Source organism: Sminthopsis crassicaudata, chromosome 1 (genome assembly GCF_048593235.1).
Source record: "Sminthopsis crassicaudata isolate SCR6 chromosome 1, ASM4859323v1, whole genome shotgun sequence".
NCBI classification, from domain to species: Eukaryota; Metazoa; Chordata; class Mammalia; order Dasyuromorphia; family Dasyuridae; genus Sminthopsis; species Sminthopsis crassicaudata.
Genome location: NC_133617.1, coordinates 441,608,321 through 441,635,243, shown reverse-complemented (window position 1 = coordinate 441,635,243; position 26,923 = coordinate 441,608,321).

Genomic DNA, 26,923 nt, shown 5'->3' with positions numbered 1-26,923 from the left:
GTGCAAGTGAATATTGTCATTACTGGGGGAAAATTATTTCTAAAGATATCCTTCCCCAAACCTCAATCCTGGAGGACACAGACTTTTTTTTTTTAGAAGAGGTTTTGTTTCTTTTCCTGATGTGCTCATTCAACATTATATTTTTAACATTCCCAAACCAGCACATAATTTTTTTCATGAATAATACATTATCAGGGCAGATTAAAAAACTGAAGAATTATTAATTGATTATAGGAAATTTCCCCAAACTATTAGATTTCAATGTAGTTAAGCCCAGAGCTGCACTATAATTCTGAAAAAAAAGTATTGGAAAGAATATTGAGGAAGGAATAAAGAAACTTCGGTTCTAGTTCTGGTTCTGCAACAGTTCTTTTGTTTTGTTTTTGTTTATAATAGCTTTTTATTTTTCAAAATACATGCAAATATAGTTTTCAATATTCACACTTGCAAAACCTTGTGTTTCATATTTTTCTCCCTCTCCACTTTCCCTCTCCCCTAGATAGCAAGTAATCCAATATAGGTTAAAGACGTGCAGTTCTAAACATACTTCCACGTTTATCATTATGCAACAATTCTTTAAAAAATTATTTTATTATAGCTTTTTATTTACAAGATATATTGCATGGGTAATTTTTCAGCATTGACCCTTGCAAAATCTTCTGTTCCAACTTTTCTCCTCCTTCCCCCCATCTCCTCCCCCAGGTGACATGTTAAATATGTTAAAGTATTTCTGCAACAATTCTTGGTTGTTTTGTGGCATTATTTCTCAAATTAGAATCAGATCCAAATTGTATTCTACAAAGGGTCAATGACTTGGATAGATAAAATTGCTTAAGGAATTAGGAGGTAGGGATGGGATGAGGTACATTTTTTGGCTTAAGGAAATATCTGGAAGTAGGGCTTGGATCGAGGATGAATCTCATATTAAGTTACAATAGTAATAACAATGAAAACAGGAGACAGTCTCTTCCTAGCAGCCATAACCCTAGCTAGTCAATAGATGGATTCAATAGAACATATGATGTGTTGAATCGTAAGCAAAGGAAAGAATAACAAATGGTCTGGGAAAGTCCCAACAATGATTAAATGTCAATTTTTGTCCTAGATTAATCATTAGTTTACATATTTTTAATAATTTTTAAAGATGAATTCTATTCTATAAAAGTTAAATGTGTTCTGTTAGGTCCAGAGGACAGAATTAGGAGCAATAGTTGGGGCAGGGGGCAGAGAGCTAATTTAGATTTGATATAAATATAAGATGGGGGGCAGCAATTTGGGTCTAGCTGCAGGAATATAAGGCAAAAATCTCCAACTCTACCTTATCCCACCAGAATTGTGGGATATAAATTCAGGGTAGTTTTCATGACACTGATTGTGTCACAGGAGTTTCCTGTGGTGTTTTTTTCTGAGCAGTTGCATGATTCCCTTAAGATCACTGGTTTGAGAGTTCCTAAAGCTGCTGCTGTTACTGTTGACACCTTTAAGATTCACAGCTGGTATTGCTTCCATATGAACTCCAGGTCAACCCCCACTTCAGTGTCATAGACATTTTCTTCTTAACTCCTAAGTTAACTTGGGCTAGGAAATCTTTCTTTGACTCTGTCTCTTAACTCTGCCACTCCAGAATTAGATTGGAAGCTATTTCATTTCTTTAAAATTTTTAAAATTTGTTTTTATTTTATTTGAAGCATTATTTAAAGTTGTTTAAAGATATTTTAAAGTTATTTAAGGAAGGAATGTTCAAAAAGCTCAACTGCTTCCTCTCTTCTGCCATCTTTGACTATCTCCAGAAGTATATCAAATGAGATAATATTTGTAAAGTGCTTGGCATATAATAGGTGCTACCCTTCCCCCCCTCTAACTCTAAATTTAGTGCCTTTTCCACTAAAAATTACTCATATGCTACTCATTTATATTTTTAATATTTTAATATTAATAGTTTTTATATTACAATCTGGGCAGGTAGGTGGCACAAAGAATAGAGTGTCAGGCCTGGACTCAAGAAGACTTGTCATCCTGAATTCAAATCTGGTCTCAGATACTTACTAGTTGTGTGACTCTGGGCAAGCCACTTAACCTTGTTTGCCTCAGTAACCTCATCTGTACAATGAGTTAGGGGAAAGCAAAACCAGTGTCTTAGTCAAGAAAACTCCAAATGGGGTCACAAAGAGTTGGAAGCAATGACAACATATTACAATCATTTCCAGATATACAGCTTTTTCAGTCTTTCCTTAAAGCAAATTAAAACAGTTAAGCAAAATCAGTTAAGAAAAGGTAAGCATCATTCTGCATGGATACTCTTAGAAGGGAAAGATGATTAATGCATTCTAATTAGTTAAGAAATTCAAAGTCCCTTAGCAGGGGCAGCTAGGAGGCACAGTAGATAGAGCATCAGCCCTGAAGTCAAGAGGACATGAATTAAAATCTGGCTTCAGATACTTAATACTTCCTAGCTGTGTGACCCTGGACAAGTCACTTAACCCCAATTGTCTTAACAACAACAAAAAAAAGTCCCTTTAGCTCAGTACCTTGCATTTTCAATGAATAAAACATATGTATTCCATATCATTTTGCTGAAATCCTGTTTGGATTTTTCATTATAGTATAGAGGTGACCATATTTCTCAAGGGGGGAATGCATAAACTCTGACATATCCAAGGAAACTTCAGAAACTTCATGGGGTTTATGATAGATCATAATTCTATTGTCTGAATACTAGCCTAGCTAACTTCAGAGAGGATCATTACTTGAAAATGCTAACTTTTTTTGGCCATAGAAATTCATGAATCCTATGAGAAAGAATAAAATGTCTGTGATCTGTGGAGGTGGAGGGAATAGACACACAGATGATATTATGGATCATTGGTAGTGCATTTAGCTTGGTAAATAAGTACTAAGTATTTACCTATTTACCAGCCTCCCTTCAGTTTCTATATTCCCAATAAGATCAACAGAGTGTTGTGGTAAATAAAACAGCATCCTTTAATAGTATCCTGGCACAAATTATCACTAGAATGTCTATTCCCATTATTTCTTTGCAATCTTTTATCCACTCAGATTTGTATTTGATCAATTATAATCTTATCAATAAGACCAAAAAAAATTACAGTGAATAAGAAACTGGTCTTCAAATTAGAGCAACGTGGATTCAAGTCCCAATTTTTAAATATTGACTGTGTGACCCTGAACAAGTCAGTGCTCCAGGTAACTTTCTAAGATTATAAATTGCAGATACCAGGGTACATTAGCATGGGAATTTCCCCACAGAGGAACTCCCTATATTGATACCATTAGACACAATTAGATGATGAATAATTATAAGATGATAAATATACATGATAAATTATTGTACATATAATGGTAGATGTATATATATACACACACACACATATATGATGAATATATACAGATATGTTTAGTATACATTTACTATAGGGGAGTCCACATGAAAAGTTATATGACTAAACTGCCATATGAATACTAACATTGGCAGTATTGTTATGGAAAGAATTTTGACCTATAGAACCTATAGTGTCAATGGGGAAGTGTGGAACAAAGGGCAATTTACATATGACATATATGGTTGAACTCATGGACATTCCTTTTGAATTTATGATTGGGTCTTTTGAGTAACTCAGCCTTGGCACATCCTTAACACTTAGCAGCCTTTGACAGACTTGGTTGTTAATCTAGATAGGATGTCAATGAATGGCAGCTTCTCACAATTAGTCTAAGCATAGCAAATATTTAGGGAAGTGGGAAGTCTGTCCAGTGCAGGTATTAATACTTATGCTGAGAATGACTTAGGTAAAAGTTCCTATGATCTTGGTGGGAAAGACTGGGAAGAAAAGAGGTAGAAAGAGTAACCTAGTAAGTAAGGTTTCTAGTAGTCTATTCCAAAGAACACTATTCTTGACATGTAAACAAAAAAGGTTAGAATATTTAATATATTTAATATAAATTTTTTCTGTTTCAGAACTCTCTAAATTAGAGTTACAGTGACACTTTCAGCATATAATAACTAACAAATATATCCAATTCATACAGGGCTTGGTTCATCACTTAGCCTGTCATTTACGGGTACAAATCCTTCCTGTAGTGGAACCTCAAATCATGATGGGGATACTTATATGAGGCACTGATCAATTAAATTAAAGGCCACCAAAATATGCTAATAAGTATCAGAGAAAGGATTTGAATTCCTTGTCCAACATTCTTTCAATTAGATCATGCTTCCCTCTGAATGAATTAGGAGATGAGGGAGAATTTTGGTGATAAGACAGATGACTTCTATTGACATGCTAAGAATTTAGGACAGGCATCATACTATTATGGAAAAGTTGGAATCCCAAGTCAGAGGGCTTTGTATTGGAAGCCTGGATCTATGGAGGTCATTGTGTGGATTGTTTTCTTGACTCTGTTTATTTTACTCCTTATCAGTTCCTATAAGTCTTTCCATGCTTCTCTGTATTCATCATATTTATCATTTATTATAACCCTGTGATATTCCATTACATTCATGCATCACAGTTTGTTTGGCCATTGCCCAGTTGATGGTATTGTTTTCCTTCCTAGTTCTCTGCTATTAGAAAAAAAGAAAATAGGGGATCTTCTATTTATTTATTACCTGAGTGATCTTGACACTTAAATCTAGCTAAAATATTATCCTCTTATTTTCCCAGTTAGCCAATTCACCCCTGAAATTACTTTGAATTGGTTTTTGTTTTTATTTTTGTTTTTGTTTTTTTACATATCCTATATTAGTTATCTGTGAACATGGTAAGTAATCATGGGTTTCCTTCCAAGTCTTTCCCTGTTCCACACTGTAAAATTTGCAATTATGATTGCTATCATTATCATTATAAGGTTGCATTCAAGGGCATCATCATTCTACCAGTCCCCCAGGATCACAACTTAGGTGTCATCTCCTACTCTTGTTTTGTTTCATATCACCATATCCAATGTGTATCCAATTTCACTTTTGCAACTTCTTTTGAATATTCTCTGATATTGCCATCACCTAGTACAGGCCCTCATTTCTTTACATTTGGAGTACTGTAATAATTCGACAATTTGTGTGGCCAATGCAAATCTCTCACTACTCTAACTCCTTTCCTTCCCTCTACATAGACACCCAAGTGATTTTCCTAGAGTTCAGGTCTGACCGCCCCACTGCTCAACAAAGTCCACATACTTTTTGTCACCAACTGGGATCAAATGTTTGTCATTCAAAGCCTTTCATAACATAGCCTCCCTAAGTCTTTCTCAGTGTCTTTCACTTAACACTCCCCAACCATGTGCTCTTCAGTATGGTAACCCTTGCTTTTCCTAGAACAAAACACGCTGTCTCAAAACCCAGTTAAAATCTTAACATCTTATCTTCAACATAAAGAAGATCCAACTCACTTCCAGCTGATCAATGATGGACAGAAACAACTACACCCAGAGAAGGAACACTGGGAAGTGATGTAAATTGTTAGCACTACTGTCTATCTACCCAGGTTACTTATACCTTTGGAATCCAATACTTAACGTGCAACAAGAAAATTGGATTTACACACATATATTGTATCTGGGTTATACTGTAACACATGTAAAATGTATGGGATTGCCTGTCATCTAGGGGAGGGAGTAGAGGGAGGGAGGGGAAAATCTGGAAAAATGAATACAAGGGATAATGTTATAAAAAATTTACTCATATATATATATATACTGTCAAAATGTATAATTATAAAATTAATAAAATAAAAAAAGAAAGAAAAAAGGGCCACAAAAATATTATCATCTACACAAAATTTTTCCTAGTCTCTTTTAATTCTAGAGCCTTCTCTCTATTGATTATTTCCTATTTTTCTTGTAGATAAGCTTGTTTGCACGTAGTTATTTGAATATTGTCTCTTCCATCAGATTGTGAACTCTTTGAGGATAGGGATTATTTTTTGTCTCCTTGGCATTTAGCACAGTGCCTAGCACATTTTTTGTTGTTACTTAGTCTTTTCAGTTGTATCTCTCTCTTTATGACCTCATCTGTGGTTTGTTATTTCCTTCTCCAGCTCATTTTACAGATAAGGAAACTGAGACAAATAGAGTTAAGTGACTTGCCTAGTATGTGTCAGAGGCTTGATTTGAATTTAGGGTTTCTTAACTCTGGGCTTAGTACTCTATCCATTTCACCACTTAGCTGCCCTCCCTAGCACTTAATAGACACCTGAAAAAATGCTTACTGACTACCTGAATGTAAGATCCTTCTGGGTGGGGGACTATCTCACATATATTTTTATCACCACTGTGTTGTGTCCTGCAAATAATATATGCTTAATAAATACTTGTTGATTGAATGTTAAATGAGGGTTAGTTTAGATGATTTCTAAGGCTTTTCTAAAAAGCCTTATATTTTAATCTTATAATCTCTGAAGCAGGAACAAATCTTTTGACTACAATCAGGGTGGTAGCAATTGCTATAGACGCTCTTTCCTATGTTCCCATGAAGCTAATTATTATTAGTTTAAACTAATTTCCCCAGGGGTCAAGAAGATTCCCCACTAGAGGCAGCCAGATAGAACAATGGATAGAACATGGTTTGGAATCAGAAACACTTGAGTTCAAAACCTGACTCAGACACTAATTTGTGACCCTGGACAAGTCACTTAACCTAAATTGCCTCAGGGCAGGGGGGAAGAGGGAGAAGATTCTTGTATAGCAAAGATAGCTCAATGAAAACTAAGGATTCCATGGGTATTGTGGAAAATATACTTAGAATTAAAAGGCCTTGGTTCCAGTCCTGACTCTGTCTCTTAAATATGATATGACTTTTAAATTGATATGTTTTCTTTTGAAATAGAGCTATAGATACAGAGACAGCTAGATGGTGCAGTAAATGAAGTACTAGTACTAGAATCAAGAAGGACCTGAATTCAAATGTGGTCTCAGACATTTAACACTTACTAGCTGTGTAACTCTGGACAAGTTATTTAACCCTAATTGCCTTGTGTTTAAAAAAAAAAGAAAGAAAGAAAAGAAAGAGATAATAGATATATTTGATATAGATATAGAAATAGATATAATTGAATTATATCATTTCTTAAAATATCTTCTGGCTTAAAATTTTACTCTAAATCAAATAAATTTTTCTCCCACTTTTTATCACAACAGTAGAGTGGAAATCTAACAGTATTAGAAGACCAGGACAAAAGATGTGATTGCAGCAAGAGTGGGGAAGAAAAAGATTCTTCATCCTGGTATGAAGGTGATTGCATTCACATGGGAGCTAGTGCTAGGGAACTTAAACAGGAGAGATTATGGCAGTACCATTTGCCTCTTTGTATTTGTTTCCCCCTCTTCCGCTCCCCCCACCCATGTCCTCTCCACACCATGGCAAACAAGTAACCACTATCCTGTCCCCTAACCAGAACACATCTGGAGTCTGGAGTTCAATTGTTATCATTACATATCAGTATAGCATTGACAACTAAGACATGTCTAGGGGAAGATCACCAGGATGTTAAAAGGACTAAAAATTATGCCTATGAAATCTTTAGAGACTTGTCTAGAGAAGAAAGGCTGAGAGCAGATGTGATAGCTGTCTTCGAGTATCTGAAAGGTGAGTTATCATTTGGATAACAGATTTTATATTTATTCTTCTTGCCCCTAGAAGATAGAAGGAAGATAGAAACTGATGTGAAGCAGATTTTAGCTCCTTATAAAGAATCAGTTCAGGACACTAATACATTATTAGTGGAACTGTGAATGGATCTAACCATTCTGGGGACTAATTTGGAACTGTGCTCAAAAAGTTATCAAACTGTGTGCATACCCTTTGATCCAGCAGTTTTTCTACTGGGCTTATATCCCAAAAAGATCTTAAAGGAGGGAAAGGGACCCACATGAGCAAAAATGTTTGTGGCAGCCCTTTTATTAGTGGCAAGAAACTGGAAACTGAATGGATGCCCATCAATTGGAGAATGGCTGAATAAATTATGGTATATGAATGTTATGGAATATTATTGTTTTGTAAGAAATGACCAATAGGATGATTTCAGAAAGTCCTGGAGAGACTTACATGAACTAATGCTGAGTGAAATGAGCGGAACCAGATCATTTTACACAGCAACAACAAGATTATATGATGATCAATTCTGATGGACGTGGCTCTCTTCAAGAATGAGATGATTCAAAACAGTTCCAATTGTTCAGTGATGAAGAAAGCCATACACACTCAGAGAGAGGCCTGTGGGAACCAAGTGTGGTTCACAACATAGCATTTTGACTCTTTTTGTTGTTGTTTGCTTGCATTTTATTTTGCTTCTCTCTCTCTCTCTCTTTCTTTCTCTCTTTTTGACTTAATTTGATTTTTCTTGTGTAGTACGATAATTGTATAAATATGTATTCACAGTTTTTAAACATATATTTCTACTATGTTTAACAAATATTGGACTACTTGCCATTTAGGAGAGGGCATGGAAGAATGGAGGGCTAAATTGGAACCCAAGGTTATATAAAGGCTAATATTGAAGAATTGTCCATGCCTATGTTTTGAAATAAAAAAACTTTAATTAAAAAAAAAAAAAAAAGAATCAGTTCCTCATAATTACCCTGTCACAAAGTGAAGTGGTCCTGCAGAGGTTCATCTAACTATGAAATACTATGATTCTCTGGAGTGGCCAAACAGTGCCACCAGCAGGTGTGAAGCCTAATTTTTTATGACTGATTAGACATTTGACAATGAGAGAATATTACATAAAAGATATGATTTCATAGCATTTTGGAGCATCTGTGTCTCCCTTCTGACTATTATAACTTTCCTGAGAGATATTGGACTGTAATAGCCCTCCCAGACTATCCGGATCAAGGAAAGGCACAAGAATGAATCTTACTCCCCTGATTTCAGTGAGCAGTTCTCCCTACTGTAAAGGACAGAATGGTTTGTTCCAGACATTCAAGTCTGTGTGGGAGTAAGCTGGCATTCGTTTGAATCACTACAGTGACTTGGCATCAGCTCTATTTGCAAACTGATTACATTTCATACCTGAAGGGAACTTTAATTGCCTTTTGCAATATTTGCACGTTCAAAGAGGAAGGTAAGCAGTGACCCTGCTCTCCAGCATGTATATTTTCTAGACCCTAGTCCCTGGCCAGATTCAGTTTCAAATAAATAGCATCATCTCTTCAAGCTCTATGGGCAAGGCAATGAATATTTCCTTCCTAGATGCCTGAAATAGCATATGGCTTTGAACATGTCCCTGACCCAAGCTTAACACAGAAACAAATCACACGACTCATTCTAACAGTTCGTAGCTGAATGTATGAGAGAGGTGATTATTGGCCTTAGCATTAGGTATAAAATGCTCAAAGCCACAGAATCAAATTCCAGCTAGGTTGATGGAGCCATTTATCTTTCCAAGACAGACAAATTGAATACATTGAAGTTTGTTGTGTGGGATATTTTGAGATGTGGTTTGAAGAGTGAATTCCTGCCTGTTCTTAAAACTTGAAGACTGCCCTGGGTCTTTTCCTTAAAGGTATTGGTCCTTTCTTTCTCAGCTCACACGAAGGTTATCACTGAAATAGGCTGAGTTTTAACTTATCTGATTCTTCATCAATATTGGACAAGTGTCTATGTCTTTAACTCAAAAGGAGAAAACAATTCAGATGCCTCTTCAGAGAGATCCAGAGCCAGGAACTGGGTGAGTAATGAGTGGAACTTTGTTAGGGTCATTGATGGAAGGCATCAATTATATGGATGGAAGGAATCAATTATATCCTACATAATATGAGTTGTAAGGAAGAGGAGAATATATGTTTTCACTTGTCAGGGACAGGGAGGGGGCTTGTGCTTTCATTACCATAAGGAATTGCCAGGTGAGAAAACTGCCCCTACCAATATAGGTCACCACTTTTTCTGCAACTTTTAGTCTTAGAGAATTGCTTAGAGCATTGAGAAGTTACGTAATTTGTTTAGAGTCCCATGGCCAGTATGTGTCTGAAGTGGGACTTCACTCTCTGTCTTCTTGTCTTTGAGGCTTGATATACTTTATAAATTTAGAGATCCACCCTTCTTTTTTAACCAGAAACATTCCTTTGGTTTTCTCTTAAAAGTCAAATATTCCTGGGAGAGGTAGTATAGGAAGCTATTTTAGTAATTAAATTCATTACACTGATTTTCTTCTAACACTGATTTTCTTTTTCTTTTTTTTATTCATTTTTCCAAATTATCCCCTCCCTCCCTCCACTCCCCCCCCCCCCCCCGATGGCAGGTAATCCCATACATTTTACATGTAACACTGATTTTCTTATACCACCGAGGTAATGTGAGTTTTGGTCACTGCACTGTGAGGTGGCAGACATTAAAAATTTTAATTTTGGAGCATAGTTCAGTAGAAAGAAAGCTGGACTTGAGTTAAATATCCTGATCTCTAGTCCTGACTCTGACATTTTCTAACTATAGTACTTTAGGCAAATAATGGAATTTCTCTTGGCCTTATCTACAAAATGAAGTGACTGGCTTAGATGATCATTAATATCTCATTCAGCTCTGAAATCAGATGAAATTTCAAAGTGCCTTTGATAATCAAAGAAAAGACACAGAAGAGAGAAACTTTAAGCATCCAATAAAAAGCCACTTTGTGTCTGAGGATCTAGTGATATTAAGACATAGAAGAGATGGCAGGAAGAACAATTAGGAGAAAAATCCACAGTTATGACTGGATTTTTTTTTTTAGTCTTTTGGAGTTTTCTGGGCAGTGATTCTAGGGTGGTTTGCTATTTCCTTCTCCAACTCATTTTACAGAAGAAGAAACTGAGGCAACCAGGCTTAAATGCTTTGCCCAATAGTTACGTAGGTAGTAAGTGTCTGAGGCTGCATTTGAATTCAAGGTGTTCCTCACTTGAGATCAGGAATTTGATCTTTTTGCCACCTAGCAGCCCAAACTCTGGGGGAAGGGGAGGCAAATAAACATTTATACATAAAACCTACTCTGTCAGGTATTTTGCTAAGTGTTTTTCATCTATCTCATTTGCTTTTCACAATAACCTTGTATTGTTGGTATCGTTATGATCCCCATTATATGACTGAGGAAATTAACACAAAAAGAAAATAAATGGTTTGCACAAGGTGATACAGTTTAGTAAGTATCTGAATCTGGATTTGAACTCAGGTCTTCCTGAGTCCAGACCTGGTACTTTGCTGTACCACCTACCTGCCTAGTAAACACATGATTCACAGAGCTCAAAGAATAAACAAATTTTATTTTTAGGTCAAATAAAACCAAGAAAGCTCATGAATAATTATTATCCTCACCTTTAAGTCAGTTTGAGCAGCTAAGTGGCATAGTAGATAGAGTATTGGACCAGGAGCCAGTAAAACTCATCTTTCTGAGCTCAAATCTGGCCACAGACTAGTGTCCTCCCCAGTCAAATCACTTAACCCTGTAGGCCTCAGTTTCCTCATCTGGAAAATGAGCTGGTGAAGGAAATGGTGAATTACTTCAATATCTTTACCAAAAAAAGCCCCAAATGGGATCACAAAGACTTAGATACAGCTGAAATGATTAAACAACAAAAATGATAGTATTCCAGAGGCCGCTCTTAACTGCAGTCACTTAAAATCACAATCTGGGACTCCCAGCAGGTGCTGCCTCTAGCACAGCTCCCTTCTATAGGTCTCATTTCAAAGTTAGAGGTTGGTTGTTGTTGGCATTATGCTTCGTGACTCTTTGAGTTTTAAGCCACATCATCTCTTGTGAATCTGTCTGCCGTTATCTGAAGTTCCCAGAAGCAAGGTCATCACTTACCACTGTCATGACCTGTTGTGTTTTCTCTGGCATCCCAGGAGGTGCTGCTCTAGCTACACAGAATGCTTTTTTCTACCATTTTGAGTGATATTACATTTCTACTTCATTCCAACAGCAGTGTTCAGCTTTCTGCAGATGATGTCAGCTTTCCTCTTTCTTAGGAATTCAGCTCTGTGTCGTAGCACTGCCTAGAAAGAGTACTTCAGAACTCCTATGGCAAATTACAGTACTGCACAATTCATAACTCCAGACCAGAGTACTTTCCTTTGAGGTCTATCTTTGTATGATGCTTCTTACAGACTACAGACTTACAGATTCTGCAGAAAAGCCAAGCCAGAGATCAGGAAATATATGTACTCCTTGAACCTTCCAAATATGTCTCCATCACCATTAATAATAGTTCACATTTATATAGACTTTTAAGCACATTACAAATATCATCTAATGTTGTTCTTTTAGAAATTCCTGGAAGGTAGATACCATTATTATTTCCATTTTCACAAATGGGGAAATTGAGGCAGGCAGAGTTTTTTTTTTTTTTAAAGTGACTTGCCCAGTGCCACACAATTAGTAAGTATCTGATGCTGGATTGGAACTTAGGTCTTTCATTACTTTCGTCAACACTCCACCACAGTGGATTCATAATTTGGAATCCCTTAATTATATGTCACCACATGCAGGTAATGTCAGGATTCCTTGATACCCCTATCTTCCACTCCTGCTCCTCTTCCCACTTTCAGAGAACTGCCTGTGGCTGAGAGAAATGATTTCTTACCACATTGTAGTGTGGTATAGTGGGAAGGACACTGGATTAAAATCAGAGGGTTTCTATTCAAATCCCAACTCTGCCATTTGCAATTTGGGTCACCTTAGGTCCCTCAAATTCTCTGGGCCTCAGATGCTCATCTGTAAAATAAGGCAGGGTAGCTAGATGTTCTTGTCATAGTACTTGGCACTATATAAATATTTATTCCCTTCCCTCCTTCATGGGGAGGATAAATTTATAACACTTGATTTGGTCTTAGATGGCTCAGTGGATAGAGCATTGAGTTTTGAGTCAAGAGGACCTGAGTTTAAATATGACCTTAGATGCTTATTAGCTGTATGGTTCTGGGTAAGTCACTGAACCTTGCTGGCCTTTGTTTCCTCATCTACAAAATGAGATGGAGAAGAAATGGAAAATCACTCCAGTGTTTTGTCAAGAAAACATCAAACAGGGTCATGAAAAGTTGGGCATGACCGAAGCAATCTAATAACAAAAATAAGGATGGGGATGGACCAGATAACTTTTAAGGTCCTTTTCTAAATCTATGATCTCATGAGTGTCAGAGGTAGGATTTGAGCCCAAGTTGTCCTGATTCCGATTCTAGCACTCTATCCATTATTCCTCATCTGTCAAATTCGAGTTTGGGAACAGATGCCCTCTGAGGTGATCTCCAGAGGAATCTTGTGGATCTAGATCACGTTAGTAATAGGGCATCAGTGATAACATGTAGCCTCTTTATTTCTTTTGTTTCTTAACCTCTATCCTACTCTAATCACAGCCTATTCTTACAGTTGTTATGATACATAGGAACTATCATTAAAAAGCAAGGTATTTCAAAAGGCTGTACAGTCATCTGAACACACTGTATGTGTACTTGATCTCATATATATATGTAGTATATCATTTATATATGTCATAAATAACAATAACTTAAGTACTTGAAAAATTAAGTAACTTAAATAATTTCAATAACTTCAATAGACCTGGGTTTAATAGCAAATATTTATTATGTTATTGATTCATAAGATGTTGTTTTATAAAAGAATTCAACCTAGGATATGTTTACATAATAGCAATAATGATAACTAACATTTTTATAGTGCCACCATTGTGCTAAATGCTTTACAATGACTATCTCATTTGATCCCCACGATAACTCTATGAAATAGATTCTATTTTATCCCCATTTTACAAATAAAGAAACTAAGGTTAAGAAACTTGCTCGGGTTCACACAACTAGTTAATAAGTATCTGAAACTGGATTTGAATTTGTCTTGTACTTATCTACTGAACCACTCAGCTTGTTTCATACTGAATTCAATTAGTGCAAAGCATGTAAAAATAAGATTTGATTTTACAAAGCATTCTGTATACACTCTATATAGAATTAATTTGATGTAACACAAAGAACCATTGGCTTGGAGTGGCAGGAATTGAATTTGAAATCCAGTTCTGCTCTTGCTACAAATGGGCCTCTGAGAAAATCAGTCTTTTTAGGGTCCAATTTCCTCATTTAGAAAGACGAAGGGTTTTTTGGTTGTTTTTGTTTTTGTTTTGCTTCTCAGAATCATTGACTGACTATAAAAACTGACTATAAAAACAGCAATACAGAGTCCTGGGCCCAACAGACTTTCACATTCAAGCTGAGGATCAATAAAAAGACCAGGGTTTCTAGAACCATAGGACTTGTGTTTATATAGTAGCTTCACCACTTATGCTATCTGAGCATCCTTAACATTCCTGAGCATCCTCCCTTGTAAAATGAGGACACAGGATTAAATGTTTTTTATGTCCCTTCAGATCTTAGATCTGTGATATAATTGTCAGCCAACAAGCATTTATCAAGACTTTTCTATATAGGTTACATTTCTTCCCTTCTAATGCTCACACTCTTTGACTCTATAATCTTTTTCAAGATTGTTGCCATTTTGTAAATTAGTCTCTCCTGGCCAGCCCTGAAGAAGGGGACTTCTCTGACTTTGTTCTACTGTCGCCTTTCTTGGTCTACACAGGCTGTGCAGCTTTTAGCAGACTTTCCTCTTTGTGCAGTTGTTTTTTTTTTTTTTTTTTAAATTTCATTTACAAATTATTCTGAAAGTGGAACTGAATTAATAACTGGCAGCCAAGCTCTTGAGGGGCATGAATCTGTTCTTGTGCTTAAGACAATGGCACCATCTAGTGGTCACATGACCACAGCGCCTAGCTCAGCTTCTGGTTCCCACTGTGAGGCAGCAGCTGCTTTGAAGCTATATTTTGCTCAGGTGAGATGTTGCTTCCCATTTATCTTTTTTTTTTTTTTTCCCCTTGCCTCACACTTAAAGCATTCAAAGGCTTGACTGGGTTTCCTAAGCTTACGTGTCTCCATAGCTTGTTGCTTGAATACCATGCCTGCTTGGGACAAGTGTTGAAATAACAAAATGGCAAAAAAGATCGCTGAGACCGTGCAGTGTCTCTTTCTCCTCTTAGCTAGGGAGCAGGTTTTATGGAGGATAACTAGGGAGCCCTTCCATTCTTTGCCCTTCTGGAAGTGTTTTCCTTGAGTTCTACTGTTCAGGGTTAATATAATAATGAATATTTGCAAAGTACTTTAAACCTTATAAATATAAGGGATTCTATGAATTCTTAAAACAACTCATTGAAGTAGGGAGTGAACTCCATTTTACAGATGAAGAAACAGCCTAAGAGGTCTCAAGTCATACAACTTAAAATCATTGACTTGAGGGTAGACACAATATTAAAGGTCTTACGGGGTTTGGAGATACAGCCAGTCTTACAGAATTGTGTAATACAGGTAGAAAGTGATGTGGGGTAAAAGAGAGATCAGAGGAAGCATTCATAAAATATTTTAGGAAGGAGAAAACACTAACAGCTGAGAAATCAGAGCGCTTTGTGGAGGAAATGTCTCCTATGGGGAGAGAGGGAATCTGATAGGGAGGGAATATATCCTAGGCTTTGTGGAGGGGGGCAGATTATGAATTCACATGGCATAACATAGTAGCTCCCAATGAGTGGTATGTGAGCCTTAGGGGGAATGAGAAGCTTGCCAAAGGAGACGGGGAAACGTTTTAATTTTGTTTAGACTATTAAGTGGCACAGTATATAGATTTACACCGGAATCCAAATTGAGTCATAGACACTTTCTAGATGTTGGAACTGAGTAAATCACTTAGCCTCTGCCTGTCTCAATTTTGCCATCTTTAAAATAAAGATAATACCTCCTAGGGCTGTTGTGAGGATCGAATAAGATAATGGTTATAAAATGCTTTTTAAACTTCCTAGTGCTATATAAATGTTAGCCATTATTAGCTAGATGTGTGATTATTGTTTTGGAATTGATTTCCATTAATTTTTCTAGTATATTTGGTGAACTTTTGGAGAAACATCAACTTGGGGGGACATTTTCACACATCTTTAATTCCATTTATAATAACTTATCTTGTGAATAAGTCCTGTTCTCAATCAAGTCCAAAGCTAGAAATAAAATGGAGACTGACCATGCCATGTAGGTATCTCTTTCAATATCTATACTGAGAATAAGGAGCAATTGCAGTATTGCAGTAGAGTGCTGGACTTGGAGTCAGGAGGAACTGGGTTCAACTATGGCACCAGACACTTATTAGCTGTGTGACCCTGCGCAAGTCACTTAACCCCCATTGCCTCATATTAGAGAAATTTATGATTCTAAAATTTTGGTATATATTAAATAAATTTTTCTTTATGAAAAATTAATGTATTTCTTATGTACATATGCATAAAAAGCCCTAGAATTAATTTTCTTTCATGTTAAGTAAAGGGCATGGAAAAATTTGCTGAAAGCCAATGGGTATAAGGACCAAAAAAGAACTACTTATATACAGGATACGGCATGTAGAGTTTGGGCAACAAGTGGTGTTCCGGTTAGACAATAAAGAACATGTTTTAAAGGAATAAGGAGAAATTAAGTTGGAAGGGTAGGCTGAAGCCAGGCATGAAATCAATGTAATTTGGTTGAATAAACATTGACTAAGCTCCCATTGTATACAGGTCACTGAATAAAAGGCCACAGTTTCTATTCCAGATGAACTTATCTTCTACTAAGTTCATAAGTTTTTGGTTTTTTTTTTTGACTTAGAGGTTTGGTTTGTTTGCTTCTTCGCAGAGAGATAACCAGGTCAGATCTTTGTCTTAATATTTTGGCAGCTCAACATCAATATTGAAGGCAGAGAGCCTCATTATAAGACCCCTGATAGTAGTCACAAGAAGGGATGAGGCATTTAGCTAATTCAGTGGATGGGACATAGGACTTGTAGTCAGGAAGATCTGAATTCAAATTTTTCTCAGACACTCACTTGCCGTGTGACTTTGGACAAGTTCCTTAAATCTCTGTTTGCTTTAGTTTCCTCAACTGTGAAAAGGAGATAAAACAGTACTTGTCTTGAAGAGTTGTGGTGAGAATAAAAATGAGATAATATATGTAAAGTTGCTAGCACAGTGTCTAACACATAGTTGTTCCTTTTCCTCCTTTTTTCCCATTCTCCCTCATCCCTATCATCTATCACCTGAACTACAGATGTAGGAATTATATATCTTCTATTATGTTACATAACAATTTGAATAGAATGAAAGAGAAGTATGCAAGAAATATAAAATCAGGTCACATAAAATTAGCAGCACTTGATAAGTGATTAATATGTGACATGATGTGATTCTGAAGTTACAAATCTGTTTGACTGTGCTTGGGAATCTGAAAGTACCCTTAACAAATAAAGAATTTGAAGGGAAGACAGATTCAAGAAAAACAATCAAATCTACTTTGGACACTGTAAGCTTAAGGTGTCAGAGGAGCACCCAGATGGAGATGTCAAGGAAGCAGTTGAGATATAGAATTGACATTCAGTAGCAAAAGGTAGGGGGGCAACTAGGTGGTACTTTGGATAAAGCACTGGCCCTGGAGTCAAGAGGACCTGAGTTCAAATTCAGCCTGAGATATATATATCTGCAAATTGAGTGACTTTGGGTAAGTCACTTAACCCAAGTTGTTTAAAAAAAAAAAAAGTAGGATTATGTAGAACATAGTCATTTATGTAAAAGTGATCATTGGACTCTAGAAACCCATAAAGTCACTTAGGAAGAATGTAATTTGTGATTTAAGTGAGGGAGGGCCATGCAAAATCATCAGCCTCCCTTTCTCCTCCAGAGTCATCTGGGTCCAGTGGCAAGATGCAGACCAGAATGTTTGGAGAAGGTCATGGATGTAGTGAGAGACCTTGGCCTTTTAAAATTAACGTCCGTAACAGGTCTCAGTTTGACTGAGGCAATGCCCCCCAAATGATCAAGAGATTAAGAAATGAGGCAGAGAATGGCCTCTTTTTCCTAGTAGAAAAAATCAATCTGGGAGGGAAGACTCAAGATTTCTGGCCAAAACAGAAATAATTGTGATTTACTTTCACCCTTAGCCAATTAATGAGAGCCAGTGAAGAATGCTCCTTAAGAAAGAAATCTAGCCCATAAACCCCAAGATATCTTATTATGGCTCACCGATCAAAATTTATATTCCTATGGGCAGAGCACACAAGAGTAATAATACAGGTAAGGGCATAATATTTTATGTAGATAGAGAGAAGGAAAAGAAAAGAAAAAAAGAAGTTGCGTTGCCCAAATGGCTATTTCCAGTTAGATCTCTTGTGGGACAGATCCTATTCCTGTTCACAGAGACAGTTTGTTATTTATTCTCAAAGAGGTGCATGACATCAGAGAGCTGCTACCATGGTTTCACATATAAGTGAATTGGATTTAAATGAGGGAGGGTCCTCACTTTCTCCTCTGGAGGCATCTGGATCCCATAGAAAGATCAGGAGAATGTAGAGAGAGAAAAGGTAAGAAGTTGCAAATCAGAATGTAGGGGCACGCTGAGGCTTAAGTGGCAAGAAATGCATGATGAGCCAGCAAAAAAAAAAAATAAAAAAAAAAAAAGATTGAGGAGTGGTCAGACATTGAGAAGGATAAACATAGGAGAATAAGAGACTAGAAACTAAGAGAAGAGAGATTAAGAAGATAAGGGTAGTCAATAGCATCAAAAGTTGTGCCAGAGTTAAAAGGATGAGATTGATCAACCTGAGGATGTATAAATTCTATTGTACTAAAAAAAAATCCTTTCGTATTCATATTTGCTTTCTCCCTGTCCCTGTCTCTCCCTCCCTCCTTTTTTTTCTTCCTCTCTGTCTCTCTTTCTCTCTCTCTGTCTATGTTTCTGTCTGTCTGTCTGTCTCTCTCTCTTATGTCTATTTCTTTATTTCTCTCTCATTTGACAGTGTAAATACTGTGTACCCTAAATATGATTGTTCTTTTGGTATGCACACTTGTCAGTCCTCTGAAACCTGGAAAGACTAAATATTGTATTGTATCTCTCAATTGATCTGTCAATCTATAAACATGTATTAATTGATATAAAGAGGATAGATGCAAATAAATATGAAGTCATTAACTACAATGTAGTTTTAGAAAGGTCACTAGTAGTTAAGGGGACTAGGAAAGGCTTTATGTAGAAGATGGTCCTTGAGCTGCCTCTTGAAGGGAGAGAAGGATTCTTTGAGGCAGAAGTGAGGAGAGAGCACCTTTCAGGGATGGAAGATGACTAATGCAAATACATGGAGGCAGACAATGGAATGTTACACATGAAGAACAGAGAAAAAGCCACTTTGGCTTGATCACAGAGTTCAGAAGGGACAATAATATAAAATAAACCTGGAAAGATAGGTTGGGGCAAGATTATGAAAAGCTCCACAATTCTGAATTTCAGGCTTCAATGCTCTTGTTCCATTTAGGAACATCTGCGCCAGCCAAACTACTTCTCTAGTTACTGCTTTTGATACTCACCACTTTTCAGGTGGGAAAACTTTTATTTATTTAAACATTATAAGCTCTTTCAATTAGTCATCATTCTTAAAAGGCTGTTTAAAAAGTGTCAGCTCAATGTGAATAGCAGTTCTCTAAGTAAGGGAACAACAAGACCATCCTATTGGCTATCTCTGGGCTATGCAGATCAGCCCAACCCTGTCAGTTATTCCCTCACCTGGAAGCTGGCTGCCCAAATACAATGAGCTAGCTCACAGGAACTCATTGCTAGTTCACAGGAACTCATTGCTAGTTCACAGGAACTCATTGCTAGTTCACAGGAACTCATTGCTAGTTCACAGGAACTCATTGCTAGTTCACCAGGATATCAAAGGTGGCAAAAACCACTCGGCTTTTCCTTCTCAACAAAGGTGGCCATAGAAGTCCTTGTGAAAAACTAAACCTCTTTTTACCACAAGAGGATGCTAAAGGGCAAAACAATCAGAAGTTGACCAGTGAAGTCAATTCTCTCCACCAATTGTTTTAACTAAGATCTTCTAATTGCTTTATTTGGGATAAAGCAGACTTTCAGCCTTCCTGATATAAATTAAATTATTCTTAGGTTCTTCTCCTGCTGCTGCTGTTGCTATCTCTTCAATAACTTTTTGAACATTTACCTTTTAATATTATAAATCCTCAAGTTATCTTGATCAAATTGATCATCTTTCTTTTTAATTGTACCTCATGATTATATATAATCATACCCATATTTACATGATTTTTCAATTCAATGTCTTTTCTTTCCCATATTTAGATCTTAATCTTCCTCTCATTTCCAGTATTGTGTTCTTCAAAAATCTGAAGTTTTGGCTCGCTAATAGCAGCCTTGATTTTGGGGGCCTGGACATCAAGTATAGTTCTTGATGGGATAGATGTGTACTTGTCCTTTAGGAGACAAAATGTTATAGAGTCAGAAATATCTGAGTTTGAATCCTGGTTTTTTTTTTTTTTTTTTTTTTTTTTTTTTTTTTTTTACCAGCTGAGTGAGCCTAGCTAGGACATGTCCCAACTTCCCTTTCTTTTAAGGACCATGCCTAAGTGTGAAGGGGCAGGGTGATTCTCCAAGAGCCCCCAGAGCTGTGAATTATAATACACTTGAAGGAATTGCAAGTCAGCCTTTGCTCCATACCGATATTGCTTGTGAATTGAGAATGAAATAAATTGGAGGCAAGAAGGAAGAGGAGAGAGGTCAGAGAATGTAACTGCCTTTCAGTCTCCTTGTATCATTATCATCCTCTTAACATAAAGGTATCTATTCTGCTGGTCAGAATTAGATCCCCAGCAACCACACCAGGTTGCTCCCATAACACATTTCCTCATCTATGCAATGGATAAAACAAAAGCGCCTGTCTCATGTTGTGAAGCACCAATGTTACAGTCAATGCAAAATTCTTTATAAAACTTAAATTATTAAAATGGCAGGTATTGTTAGATTTTCTCCAACATATCTTGTATATATATCTTGTTTGTATGTAATTTAAAAATGTCTTTTATTTTATTTTATTTTTTTGTATTCCTAACACTTAGCACAGTTCCTGGCATATAGTAAGTGCTTAATGAATATTTATTTATGAACCAATTTAAGCTCTCCCACATCTGATTCCTGTTAAAGCTTGAATTCTGGCAACAGTGTTTTCTCAGCTGTTAATTTACCTTGACATATTTGTGTCAAGGGATTTGAGATTGATAGAGTAGAGAACTATTGATGATTTGCCACAGATAGAGTTGTGAATCTCTTTCTACATCTGCTCACTGATGCCAACCCTATCCAGAGGCAGAAGCTAGTCAGTTGGTGAGGGGGGAAATTGATATGCTTATAGTTTCAGTTCTTTCCAGAGTGTCAGTGCCTGACACACAGTAAGTATCTAATAAATGTTTGTTTCTCTCTCCTTCCTTTCCTCCACATCCCTTCTCTCTCTTCTTCTTTCTCTGTCTTTCTGTCTCTGTCTCTCTCCCTCCATCTCTCTCTGTGTGTCTTTTTCAGCGTGTGAATATGTGATTATTTATCTCCTCCCCCCGTCACCTTCAGCTCATAGATTTTTGTGTGTGAGAGGGAGATTATGGGATTGCAGCATTTGTTTAGTGAATTCTGAATGAGAACAATCTTCTGCGGCCTTTAATCTTAGAGAATTACCTAAGATAAAGAAAAATTAAATAACTCACACATGGCCATATTGCTGGTATAAGTAAAAGGTAGGATTTGAATCTAGGTTCTTTTAACTCTGAGGAAGCCTCTTTATCTACTATTTCTTTCTATTTACTAACATCATTCATGCTACCTTTTTGAGATAGCTTGGATGAGGAAGTTGAAACTTTAGAGAGATGGATAAGAGTTGGGAAAAGAAGATGATAAACATGGTAAATTACATCATGCTAGAAATCATGGGAGCAAGCACACAATCTTGTTTCACTTTAATGGTGACTGGGAAAGTGCTAAGAGCATCTCACTCCCATGCCAGACACTCTATCCAGTGAGACATTTATTTACCAAACTGCACAACAAGAATAAATAGTCATAAAGATGGGGAAATGGCTCAAATCACTGGGGTAAGAATGGATCTGTTTGTATATGATTGTGCAGTAAATGCAACCTCTGAAGCTGAGATATAACAAAGTAATGTCAAAATTAAAGTGGGGAGAGTGTTAGTATATAATTTTTTGTTAGTATTTTCAAAACTGAAGGTCTACAGAGCCATTGTTGTATGCCTGTAAAACCTAAACAGTCTACCAGCGCCATGCCAGGAAACCGAATCACTTCCATTTGAATTGTCCTAGGAAGATTCTGAAGATCACCTGGCAGGATATGATACTAAACATTGAAGTCCTTTCTTGAACTAAACTGTCAAGTATTTCAACTTTCTTGTAGACAACATAACTTGCATATTGTTTGAATGACAAATGCATGCTTGCCAAAAAATTATTTTATGGAGAACTCACACAGAGCAAGCGCTGACAAGGTGATGAGAAAAATACAAGGACATTCTCGAGGTAGAAGTTAAGAACTTTAGAGTTGATTGTATGACATGAGAGACACTGGCAAAGGACTGCTCAACATGGCGTGCCCTCAGAGAAGAGGCTATGCTCTATGATCAAAGCAGAATTGAATTAACCCAGAAGAAATGTGAGATATAGAGAAGCTGCCCCAAATGTTTATATAGACTACTTGTGTCCGACATGTGGCAGAGTATTCTGAACTTGTATTGGTCTGAGCAGCCACAGTTGGAGATATTGTAACTTGACTCTAACATAGTGATGTTATTTTAGTCCTCTTTGAGAAAGACTGACAACAGCCAACCAAATAAGGAGAAGTATAGAATCACAGAATCTGAGAGGTGGAATGGACCTATGTATCCATTTAGTCTAACCCAATCTTCCAAAAGAAATCCCTATGGATAAAAAACTGTCTGTCCATTATACTTTGGTAGAGTTCTAGTTGTTAGGAAGTTTTTCCTGATATTAAAAATTAATCAACCTCTTTTCAATTTCTATCTGGTTCTGCCCTTTGAAACCAAATTTTTTGTTGTTCACTCATTCAGTATTGTCCAGAGCTTTGTGACATCATTTGAAGTTTTCTTGGCAAAGATATTGGAGTGGTTTTCCATTTCTTTTTTCTAGCAGATAAAGTAAACTGATATCCCCCCAGTATAGAGTTCCCCATAGGACCTTTCCATAAAAGTTAAACAAAACTGTCTGGTGAATGATGATGAATGTCATTTAGGTGTTACCATGGATAGAATGCTGACCTTGGAGTCAGGAGGATCTGATTTCTTCCTTTCTTCCTTTCTTCCTTTCTTTCTTCCTTCTTCCTTCTTCCTTCTTCCTTCCTTCCTTCCTTCCTTCCTTCCTTCCTTCCTTCCTTCCTTCCTTCCTTCCTTCCTTCCTTCCTTCCTTCCTTCCTTCCTTCCTTCCTTCCTTCCTTCCTTCCTTTCTTCCTTCCTTCCTCTTTTTTTCTTTTTTTGATTGATTGATTGATTTATTTATTATAACTTTTTTTTTTTTTTTTTTTTTTACAAAACATATGCATGGGCAGTTTTTCATAATTGACTCTTGTGAAACCTTCTGTTCCAATTTTTCCCCTCCTTCCCCCCACTAGATGGCAGGCAGTCCAATACATGTTAAATATGTTAAAGTATATATTAAATACAATATATGTATACATATTTATACAGTTATCTTGCTGCACATGAAAAATCAAACAGAAAGAATGTAAAAAATAACCTGAGAAGGAATATAAAAATGCAAGCAAACAATAACAGATAGAGTAGAAATGCTATGTTGTGGTCCACACTCATTTCCCATAGTTCTTTTGCTTGGTGTAGCTGGTTCTCTTCATTATTTAATAGTTGGAACTGATTTGGTTCATATCATTGTTGAAGAGAGCCACTTCCATCAAAATTGATCATCATACAGTATTGTTGATGATCTCCTAGTTCTGCTCATTTCATTTAGCATCAGTTCATGTAATTCTCTCCAAGACTTTCTGAAATCATCCTGATGGTCATTTCTTACCAAACAATAATATTCTATAACATTCATATATCACAATTTATTCAGCTATTCTTCAAATGATGGGCTTCCATTCAATTTCCAGTTTCTAGCCAATACAAAAAGGGCTGCCACAAACATTTTTGCACATACGGGTCCCTTTCCCTTTTTAAAGATCTCTTTGGGGTATAGGCCCAGTAGCAACACTGCTGGATCAAAGGTTATGCACAGTTTGATAGCCCTTTGAGCATAGTTCCAAAATGCTCTCCAAGAATGGTTGGAGCCATTCACAACTCCACCAACAATGCATCAGTGTCCCAGTTTTTCCACATCCCCTCCAACATTTGTCATTATCTTTTCCTGTCATCTTAGCCAATCTGACAAGTGTGTAGTGATAGCTCAGAGTTGTCTTAATTTGCATTTCTCTTATCAATAATGATTTGGAGCACCTTTTCATATGATTAGAAATAATTTCAATTTCTTCATCTGAAAATTGTTTGTTCATATTCTTTGACCATTTTATCAATTGGAGAATGGCTAAGATTTCTTATATATTAGAGTCAATTCTTTATATCTGTTGGAAATGAGGCCTTTATCAGAACCTTTGACTGTAAAAATGTTTGAGGACCTGATTTCAAATGTAGCCTCAGACACTTAGTAGCTGTGTGATTCTGGGCAAGTCACTTAACTCTGTCGGCCTCCTTACCTGTAGAATGAGCTGGAGAAGGAAATAGAAAACCACTTCAGAACCTTTGCCAAGAAAACTCCAAAAGATGTCACAAAGTATCAGACATGACTGAAACAACCCAGTAACAGCAATCAACATGGAACTTTCTGTTCTTTTAGTTTGCCATTTCTTCACAGAAAGCAAGGAGATATATATATATATATATATATATATATATATATATATTTAACTTTAGTCATCTAGAACTAACATTGGTCCTAGTATTTAGCCTGAATTTGGTTTTCTTTTGATATTGCCTTTATTTACGTGACTATAGCCATTGCTGTGCTTTTAAAAAAAACTCTAACTATTCTGCCTATTCCCCCTTTTGTGAACTGTCAGTTCTCAAGAATTTTCCAGTGTTTCTCTGCTTTCTTTGTTGATTATTCCTTAAAGTACAAACACATTCCATTATATGTATATATTACAATTTGCTTACTCATATATGACTATTAAAATGAAATAACCTTTAGATTCCTCCCAAAGGGTCACTGTGAATTCCGGTCATTGAGGATCACCCCGGGTGGTCTAAAGAGGGAGACAGTGACTGATAGTCATCAAATGACATGAATTCTTTTCTTGGTTCAACCAGTGATAGATAAATTGAATTATGGCAAGAAGGGGCAGGTTCAACATCATTAGTTTGTCTTATGTAGTCAGGAGAGACCGAAGTTAATCAAAGAAGACTCCACCTCCCCCCCCCCCAAAAAAAAAAAAAGTCCTTTGGTGCCTAGGCACTAGACAGATTTTCCAGGACTGACTAATAAAGATTGAATATAAGAACATAGATTTAGAACTGAAAGAGTCTTAAAAGTATTTAGCCCACCCTCCTCACTTTATAGCTAAAGTAGCAGTTAGAAGGCATAGTGGATAGGCACTGGTCCTGGAGTTAGGAGGACCTGAGTTCAAATCAAGGATCAGACATTTATCACTTATGTGTGATCGTGGGTAAATCACTTAACTCCAAATGCCTCACAAAAAAAGAAAAGAAAAGAAAAAGAAAGAAATTGAGATCCATATAGCCCAATGCCACAAATTATAATAAATGACAGGGACAGGATTAGAATCTAGATTCTTTCTCTCCTAATTCAAAACCTTTTCATAGTATCTCATTGTATCTTTCCTCTCTACACTTAGAATAATGTAAAAGTTGTCCTATAGGAGCCTTGAGTATTCTCTGATTTCTTTTTTTGCTCCAACCCTAGAGTTAAGGGGTTGTTAAGAGATAAGTTGTAATTTTGATCCAGCCACTAATAGTGATCAAATTTATATAATACTTTAAGGTTTACAAAGAATCTTTCTGAAGCACATATATTTTCTTTTTTAATCTTCCCTAAATTCCTTTTAGGTAGGTGTTATCATCTCTATCTTATAGGTCAGGAGATGGTGAGTACTTAACTAATTTACCTAATATCCTACAGCTAATAAGTTGTTCCATTCTGAGATGGAATTTGAACCCAGGTCTTTTTGATTCTAGGACCAGCATCTTATCTACTTTACTTTCTCCTCTCATTAGCCACATCTATGTTGCTAATAACTTGAGTAAATGAATTCTTCCCTGTCTGCAAAGTGGAAATGTGCTACACCCAGTCCTTTAAGCATCAGGATACTACTGGGTCCCCAAAACGAGGGGGAAAAACAAACTTTAACATCAAATAATCATTTTGAAAGTCTATGGAAATGCCTGGATGAAATGGTATTCACAAATACAGTTTTCTGATCTCAGAAATGTCTCTTCTGAGTCATCATTTTCTTTTATAAGTAGCTTTTCTGTCTTGAAGATTCACAACTCTCTTCGAAATCACAGAATACCTCATCAATTTCCCTACTCGGTGTGTTGATGAGAGTCACACATGTGTAAGGTATTTTAAAAGGAAAAAAAGGAAAAGAAAAAAGAGATGGTAATCAGAAACTTAAGGAGGAATGTTTAAATGGCTATAAGGGATATTTTCTAAATTTGTTCTATTGTTTTCACTAGTTGCTTAGTAGAACTTTATAAATAGAACATTAGTACTATATTCTCTATGTACTCTGTCATATCATGAGAAGTAAACCAATGACATTGTTAAAAAAATGCAGAAAATTACTAAGCTCTGGATTCTTTTCTCCAATCATGGAGAAACAGATCATGGGATTTAGAGCAGGGAGGGACTACAGATATTATTATTTAATCTCCCATTTTATAATTGAGTAAACTGAGGCCACAGAGAGCAAAGCAAAGACTTCAAGGTCACACGATAATCAATTAACAAATATTTATTGCCAGAGCTAAGCACTGGATAT